The 9968-nt window shown below is 33.8% G+C and overlaps 1 pseudogene; it reads left to right on the forward strand.

The window, feature by feature from the left end:
• Positions 1-2852: 2852 nt before the first annotated feature.
• On the forward strand, positions 2853-3265 carry LOC101573218 (annotated as a pseudogene).
• Positions 3266-9968: the final 6703 nt, after the last annotated feature.

Below are 9968 nucleotides of genomic sequence, written 5' to 3' on the forward strand. Positions count from 1 at the left end.
AAATTCAGCATTTTTCATGCAACAATTACACACTTGCTTGTTGTTTTTTTGAGAAATGTCCAATCAGATTCATTTTATGAATTGATTATTTACTTTCTTTTTTAATTTCTATATTAGCAAATCATGTATACTGTTTCATCATAAAATATTTTACTTTATATGCACTTGATAATATTGAACAAAATAAAAATTATAAATTCTGGCATGGTAAATTTGTCATTAAAAGGTAATGTAATATATCCAAAGAAACTATTATTCATGTTAAAACACAATGATTTAGTATACAGTATTAAAAACCATTTAAAAAATCTAGCTATATCCTGATGGATACATGGTAAAAGTATTGAATATAATCTTTGAAAAATTAAGGAAGAGTCAACACATACATGGAAAATATATAAATAAATACATAATTAAATAAGATTTCCATTATTCATCAGAATAGAAAAAGTTTAACATATTGACTATAACTTACTCTGGTGATATGCATTTAGTAAATTGAATTTAATAGAGAGTTAATGGCATATTTCAAATCTAAATATTTCATTGACTTTTGACTGATAATTTGAATCTAAATCTTTATTCATAATAGAAAGACAAAAATATAAACGTATTTGATTAAACTTTAAAGAGAGGCATACTGTATAATCCAGCATGTCATAGTCACAGAGTTAATTGATAACTTTAAGGTAAAGATTTTCTATTTATTAAATAGAAGGTAAGAATGTGTGATGACACAAGACTAGAGTAAAGTCTATCTGCACAACTGAAAGTTTCCCATGCTAAGATATATTTCATACAGGCATGGGGGTACACACCTGAAGACCCAGCTGCAGAGAGGGAGAAGGCAAAGGCTGGCTTGAGCTCAGTATTTTAGGCCAAAGAGACACTGTCTTAAACCCACAAAACAAAACAAAAGAATATAATTGTTATAAGAAAAATATAATTGTTATTATATCTTTACTATGATATGGTGATATAATAATAAGAATTATTACCAGCATCGTATGTCTGTTGCTCAATCTGTATGTGTCCTTCACAAAGCAAATGCTCACAGAAAAGAAATTCTTCATACATGCCATGAAAGATCATACTTCATGCATGACACACAAAGATGAACAAGAAAATGACTCTGAAAGTGGAATAGGTATAGAATGTTTATAAAGCATCTCATATCTTTTTAACATTTTTTCTTATAAAATCCCTTGCTTAAGTTTGTATTACAATGTGACATCCAAATGGATTTCTGCAATATTAATGTTTGTGTCTAAATACTGGACCCGAGAATAAGTTGTACTCAGTTGTTCTGTTTTAGTATTTCAAACTTTGAAGAATAGCCAGTTATTTTAAGACTGAAAAATCAATAATAAAGTACTTTTAATTTTTGAGAACTGGCAATGCATTAAATCAGTGATTTTATTTGTGAGCAAAGAATGAGATTAGCAAAAGTTTGGATGATGTCGCTTAACTCAGTTTATTTGAAAATTATAGGTGGAAAGTAGGGGTGATTGTATTATAACGTAGAACCTTTATCAAAATGTGTTTTATATCCATAGATTCTATACTCTTTCTGGAATTATAATCTGCTATTTCTTATATTGAAGCCAAATCTAACTACAAAAATTGAATTCTGTCTATAATTTATATCTAATGTTTTCATGGAATGACTGTGTTTCTTCTATTAATTTTATTGAGAAACAAATATCAATGAGACAGTTTCAAAACAGGTTAGTAAGACAGTTACAATAATTAATACGATGCATAGTGTTGTCTTTGTAGTAGTTATTCATAGTACAAATGCAGACATGATATCCTGTCCATAAACACTATTAGTACAAATCTTTCTTCTCGTTGAATTGAGAGAAAGTGGCTGTGTGTCTATCCCAACATTTTTGTATACAGAGGTACAAAATATTCCTTCATTTATATCCCTTTTTTGTTTAGTTTTGTCAGAGATGGTTATTCCATTGTCATTTAAATATTGTAGGTGAATAAATTCAGCAAAATAATCCAATATAGTCCAGTAGTCCATAATAGCACTGAGTTATCCGTAGGACTGGCAATGTCAGAAGTTCTTGACTTGAACCTTTTACAGTTCAGCATATTAATATGGCTTTACTTTCTGGACCTGGCTTTTGTACTTTTCTGCTGCATGGTTAAGACCAAGATAAAGCAAGACCTATGTAACAAGAAATGTAACTTTTGTATGTGACAAGATCAGTCAAATCCCCTCAGGATTTACCCTGGAACCCTATACCACAGTTTGTAGATCCTTTGTCAGTGTCAGCCATATGGATGAGTCATGGCCATTGCTTGACCAATTTGCTCTCTGTGAAAGCCTGAGAGAACGTTTTCTCTCTGTGTGACTCTCCTTAGGCACAATCTACATCATCTATCACTTTCCTCTGTGGCCCCATAATCTCTTTGATCAAAAAATTTGGGACACCACTGAGTTATAGGCTGTTACAGTTCTTTTATATCCTGAGTCCTCACCAACCTGGAATGGCTAGGGTCAAAATGTTGGCTATCCTTGGAGCCCTTCTTTTTCTCTGATTTTTGGTCTTCAAATTTAAATTGTTAACCCTTCAGAAGAGAAGGGTTTTAGTTTTGTTTGTTTGTTTGTTTGTTTGTTTCAGAAGAGAAAGTTAATGATATAATTGCCCTATAACATAGGCAGTTGAGCTTAACCTCACTATCTGTCTGAGTTAACTGTTCAAATTAGGTTTGTCGTTGAGTGGTTTCATCATTCCTTGAGGAGTTGTCATTTTTGTTTTAGGCATCTGCTGCTGTTGCCTGAAGGCCTGTGCTGCACTTGAAAAGCAACCTGAGATTTGCACGTTGGGTAAAAGAAAATGGCCTGAAGCAAGCAGAGTGCTCCTAAGTCCACTGGTGGGAAAGCCTCCCCCCAAAAACAGCTGGCCACTAAATCTGCCAAGAAAAGTGCCCCTCTACCAGTGGGGTGAAGGAATCTCATTGCAACAGGCCTGGTACCATGGCACTTAGAGAGATTCGCAGTTACCAAAAATCAATGGAGCTTCTCATTCCGAAGCTGCCTTTCCAGAGGTTGGTGAGAGAGATTGCCCAGGATTTCAAAACCGACTTGAGGTTTCAGAGTACAGCCACTGGTGCCCTTCAGGAGGCTGGTGAAGCACACCTGGTGGGTTTATTTGAAGATGCTAATCTATGTGCCATCCACAGTAAGAGAGCCACCATCGAGCCCAAAGCCATCCAGTTGGCCCACTGGATACGGGGAGAGAGAGCTTAAGTGAAGGTAATTTTTATGGCATTTTGTGGTAAATACTGTAAAATACTTTGATTTAATTTGTGACTTGTTTTGTAAGAAATCATTTATAATATGTTCTATTTGTACTGAAGTCATTCCATCTTTCACTCAGGATGAATGTGAAAAGTGACTGTTCACAGACCTCAGTGATGTGAGTGCCACAGGAGTGACAAGGTGCTAAGGTGCAGAGGGCATGGGGGATACGTCTTCCTTCTCATGATGCACGTTTCTGTATGCTAATGACTTGTTGGGTAACTATTAATGTACTAGAATTGATAAATGTGTACAGGGTCCTTTTGCAATAAAACTGGTCATGATTTGATCCAAGTGTTGAACAATTGGGGCTGTTAAGTCTCACCCTACATCACTGTGGTAGAAAGGGGTTTTTTTCAAGGGTGAAGTTACTAGTCTTAATCACAGTGTAACTTATAATTTCCTTAAAAAAAGTAAACCTTGAAGCTATAGTATACACTATGTGCATTTATAATAGCTATTTATAATATTGTAGTGTCAATATTTTTAAATTAAACGTCTTACATTCACAAAAAATTAGGCTTGTCTAATATTCTTATGTCTCAAGATCTTAACCTTTCTTTGATTTTTCTATTACTTAAATAATTATTAAGATTTTTATAACTATAATAAAACAATAAATTTTATTATCTTCCTTTTTTACTTTCTGTCTATTTATCGTTTAAAAATGATCTGGATTATTCATTCATCTCAAATTGAGGCTCCATGTTTTTCTAGCACACCATTTGCCTAATAGGCTTTACTTTTTGGGATTATCATTGTAGATTCTTCTGAACATCCCCAGACACTATGATCCATTTCTCATCATTAATGAAAATCCTTCTCATTTGAAGCAGATTTTAATAATGAGTTTTTCTGCATGCCCTTATATAATTTACATTTAGAGTAGAATGATTTTTTCTATCCCTCTGGCACTAACACATATTGAACACGCAGGATTTTCTTTTCCCCCACCCAAATCACACTTGTAGATCTCTATAGGATTAAACATAGATTAGTGTATATTAGCATAAACTCTGAGAAAATAAGATTTTGAGGCCTGAGTAGGTAGTAATCAAATAAAATGTCATCAATCTCATCATTGTAACAGTAAGTTTTAGAAGACTACATTGAGCACTCATTAAAATAGTATTTAATGATATAACTATTGAACTAGTTTAATGACATTGTGATTCTGAACATAGATGGAAGGAAACTGCATTTTATCACGTAAGTCAAACTTAATGGTAATTGGCACTGGCATGTTCTAACAACATGCAAAGGATGCTCTGAGCTGCAGCGAGGCATTTTGCATGCATTAATAATCTCTCATTGCATTTAGAGCTGAGATCCTCAATTCTCCCATGCCTAGCACAGCTTTCTTAATCCTCAGTTCTCTTTATCTGAAATTCTAATATGAGTATATTTTCTTAATATAAACATTGAAACTTTTATTTCCTAAGAGAGAGAAATATTCCATTTGGTAAATAAAGGTTTGAATTAGGAGGCAAACTTCATATATTATCCATTACTTACTATTTTTTTCTAATCAAACCCAATAAAAAAGCTCTATAATACTGGATCACAAGATACAAGCTGAGCTAAAGATCGAAACATAGGTGCTGGCGGTAATAGTGACCTTAGCTGATCAGAATCTTAATTTGCTTATTTGTAAAATATGGAATTATTTATTCCTATTCATCAAAATTAAGTCATATTGTATAAATTTGTATTATGAGATACAGTGCATTGGTAAAAAGGTACGTGATACAATAAGGGATACATTTAAAAATTGATGATTAAACAAAATTTAATTCCAAAATCATACTTCTTGATAGTTCTCACAATCAAATTTTTCAATTAAAATTTGTATTTTGAAAGAATGTGAAGACATGATTTTCATTGTGAAAATATACATATGTAAAGTCTTAGTTGCATGGTAAATGTGAATTTCGTATGGCCTCAACAAAAGACACAGAAATTTTAGATACTGCTACAACAGATAGTCTTTATGTATATATTTTTCTTTGCATTTGACCCAGCATTGGCATTAGGTAAAGGAACTTTAACAAAATCAATGAAAAATTTTAGCTCAGATGTGTGTGAATTCTGATTCTCTGGCAAATGCCAAGATGAAAAATAGAAGAACAAAAGTAATATTGGTAGAAATGCCTTTTGGTAAGAATGAGGGCACTCAGGCATGAATGCAGTAGATTCACATGAGGAAACTTAATAGAATTGGGGTTTTCGGAGGCGATTAGGTTATGAGAGCAGAGATATCATGAAATAATTATTGACTAAGTAAAAGAGGTATAGGCCGGACCGTTGCAACTTTGTCTCTGTGTCTCTATTACTATATCAGCCCATAGCAGCAGCCTCCTCTGTAGCAACGAAACATCAACTTGGAAGAAGGGAGAAGGACCCCCAGACAATGGAAGTGCTAGTGTTTATCCCTAAACTTCCCTGTCTCCAAAACTGTAGAAAATAAATTTGTGTTACTTAAAAATTACCCAGTGTTTGAATTTATAGCAGCACGAAGAAAGATAGTCAGAGGTAGGGAAAAGCAGAGAATTTGTAGATCCTGTGTATGTCTGAACCATGTGATAGGAATGAAGACAGACAGAAAGATGGCACAGAGAGAACTCCCCCTCCAGTGCACCTCTGAGATAGTATCAACCAGGCCATAGAGGATTCTAATGCAAAGATTGCCTCTTACGGGTGCCCCAGGCAGAGAGAAATGACCCACGTGTGGAGTGTTGACTTAACTCAATCCTTGACGGGGAGTAACCTGGAAAATCTTGTCCTCAGAAGGAATACTTGAATGCAATATTTCCTCTTTATTAAATTCACAGGAGGTCATTTTTTCAAGACTTCTTTCCTAAACATTTTTCCAATTGAGTAAATTGTACAAGAATTAATACTTTTTAGGTCTGAATATTTTTTAAATAATGAAGGAAATATTATGCTTAAAATGTTAATTGAGCAGGAAATATGGCACTCACTTTTACATATTACATATGTTATTTCATTAAATCTTTATCGATAGTCTTGTGACTCAGGTCAACAATGAGTATCTGTAATATTTTAGAAAAGCAAAATTGTCTATTTGAATGGCTAACCCCTTAAAGCACAACCATTGGGACCATCGGAGAAAGCTTTGCTTGAATGCAAGTCTTGAATTAAATATATTATTGTGTTTCATCAGGACAAAGGGATAGCAATTCAGTTTTACCATAGAAATTGGGAGTTAAAACAAGCAGACCTATAATCAAGTGCAAGCTTTGGAGAAAGCTGTATAAATATGCGTCGGAAATTCACTTTGAAGGAATTTCTTCTAAAATTACTTTTCTGTGCTGTTTGTCAGTTCAGTCTCATTACTGCCACCAGAACATGACTAAAAATATTTGCCGGAGATCCTCCGGATGCATATGAGGAGGACATTCTCACAAAATGTCAGCAGCATCCTATGAAGACCTATGAAATGAATATATGCACGACTGAAAAAAGAATAAAGAGATTATACCTGTGTGAGATATGAGGTGACTGAAAAATGCAGGAAAGGAGCAAAAATTAAAAATAAAGCTGAAAAATACAAAATTGATACATTAAGAAAGTAAAAAGATAAGAATATAAAACTTAACTCAGAAAATTACAGATTTTAAGTATTCAGAATATATTGCAAAAATCAATCCACATACATACAAAATTGATTTGTTTTAGTCTTAAAACAAAATGACATTCAGAGTTGGATTTCCACAGCTTATGATAGTGTAGTTAAAATATAGTAATGCTAAATACAATAACTCAGCAGGTGCTATATTAGATTTTCAAATTATTAAATTCTCTCCTAAAATTTAGTATCGTATGAAGAACATTACAAGTTTATATTCTACTTGGTTTAAGATTTATATTTACTAAATCAAATATGCACATATTTAAGTACAATTTTAAATTGCATATGCCAAGGAGTTTAAATAAAAATTAAGGCTATTTTCTGAATAAAAATGGGACACACACTTAGTAATTTCACTGTGTTGTTAATTTTGGCATGTTAAGATCATTAAGTAAATAAAAAATAAATTGTGATCAAAGTAGATTATCTACTGAGTGGAAATTTAAAACACAGGGTGATGGGCTGGCAAGACTAAGTGCCTGGTTTGACCAGTGCACGGACCAGGGTTCGATCCCTGGTATGCACGCTGGGTTGGCCCTGAGCCCAGGGAGCGCTGAGCCCACAGTCAATTCTGGACATGGAGACACACAACTGTAATCCCACTGGTGGGTAGGCTGAAAAACAGGAGGTCCGAGTCCAGGCTACATAGTGAAACCCTGTACAAAATACACAAAATGAAGAAAAAGAAAAGAAAAAATATATATACATAGAGAGAGAAAGAGAGAATATAGTTGAAATTCATAGATAGATAGATAGATAGATAGATAGATAGATACACACACTATTATAATGTGAATTAGAATGAATCTTCTATTATATCTACATAGGTGACAAATATCCCAAATTTTAAAAAGTTATTATTACAGACATGTGTTTGGGCCACATGTGTTGGTGAACGTCTGTAATCTCAACAGCTTTGGCATGGAGGCAGGGGAATCTCCATGAACTTTAGGTCAGCCTAGGCTAAAGAGTGTGTCCAAGGCCAACCAGAACTATATAGATCCTGTCTTAAAGAAAACATGTCTTTTTAGATTGACTATTTAAAAAAAATATTAAGTGCCAATCACTTTTTTTTAAAATGTTAGGGAAGGGTCTACAGGGTGTGCAGGGTCTCACTACGAGATCAGATTCATAATGATCTGCCTGTTTACAGCCTCCCAAGAGCTGGGAGTACAGGCACGCGCCACCACGCCCGGTCTCGATTGCACTCTCAGTGCACCCTGGTGGCTGTGCCTGCACGGCGGGCCTGGAAATCTAACTCCCTGCCCCTGAGCCTGCTTGCAGGAGCTTGAATTCACTGAGCTATTTGGCCAGTCCTGCTTATCACTTTTTAAAACAAAATTAAATAATTTAAGATAATATCCAGATGTAATTCAAATAACTATAATAGAGACAAATATATGTAATTTTAATGCTTTGGGGTTCAGACTGGTAGACAAATTATTGTACCTGATTAACATATTCTTAAGATTTTTAAAGAATTTTGGACACAAATGCAAATTTATAAAAATTTTAGTAACATGTATCAAGTATTATTAAATATTGGTGGATTTAAGCGAGATATTTCAAAACATGCATACAGCAACACATAATCAAATTCAGTCTTTGTTTTTACACATTTACTCAACCATTACCAGTTTTAGCAATCAGTATTTATATAATTAATTTGTTATGTCAAATCAATCTTTTACACTGTGGGGCAGATTTCATTTTGTCAATTAAAATATTGAAAAATGCTAATAAATGTGATGCTCCACTTCAATTGAATGAAATATAAAAACTATGTGATCATCTCAATAAATCCATAAAAGCTGTCTGGTAAAAGCCCATAATTATTCATGATAAGATGATCAACTAGGCTAAAGAAAAACTTACCTCGCCATCACAAAGGCCATTACTAGTGTGAGTATAACTAATATTATGCTGAAGAATGTGAAGCTGAAATTTTCTCTCTAAAGTCTGGATCAAAAAAAGGATCCTCATTTTTGTCACTTCCACTCAACTGGGTACTAGAATTCTTGGCCAAAGCAAAGAAAAAGAAAGAAATTCAAGCCACCCAAATTGGAAGGTAAAAATGGTCAAACAGGCTCTGTTTATAGATGAGAGGGTCTTCTACATGCAAGATCTCCAATACACTGCTAAACATCTACTAAAACTAATAATAAGTGGACTCAGAAACATTGAAAAGTACAAAAAAATAACATGCAACATTGTTAGTGTTGTAACTGGTGGTTGCAAATGACAAATTAGAAAATAGACAGAAGGCAATCATGTTTATAATAGCTTTGAAAAATAACAATGAAATGCCAAAGTACAAATTTAACCAAAGAGCTCAAAGTAATCCATCATACTATAAAATATTGATGAACCTTTGAAGAGAGTATAGTATCAATGGAAAAGAATCACATGGTAATGGATTGGAAAAGTCATTGTTTGAGTGCCCATCCTACCCAGTACATTCCAGTGACATTCTTCACAAACACACACACACACACACACACACACAAAAAAAAAATCTTACATTTTATGGAACTAGAAAGATCTATGCATAGTCATCTTGTCAAAAAGAACAAAGCAAGAGGCAACACATTACCCAGCTTCAAAGTATGCCACAAAATTATAATAATCAAATAAGTGTGGTATATACCCATGAAACAGACCGGCCCATGGGACAGAGTATGAAACTTACTCCAAGCAACTGGTCTTCAACAAAGGTGATGCATCTATTGAATTGATCACATAGTTTTAGTATTTCATTCGGTTGAAGTGAAGCATCACATTTATTGGCATTTTCAGTATTTTAATTGAGAAAATTAAATCTTCCCCACAGTGTAAAAGATTGATTTGGTATAACAAATTAATTGTGCAAATACTGATTACTAAAGCTGGCAATAGTCGGGGAAGTGTAGAAAAAGAAAGACTGAGTTTGATTTTATGTTGCTGTATGCATGTTTGAAATAGCTCACTTAAATCCATCAGTGTTGAATAATACTGGGTACA

This window comes from Octodon degus, unplaced genomic scaffold (genome assembly GCF_000260255.1).
Source record: "Octodon degus isolate 3935 unplaced genomic scaffold, OctDeg1.0 scaffold00066, whole genome shotgun sequence".
Classification (NCBI taxonomy): domain Eukaryota; kingdom Metazoa; phylum Chordata; class Mammalia; order Rodentia; family Octodontidae; genus Octodon; species Octodon degus.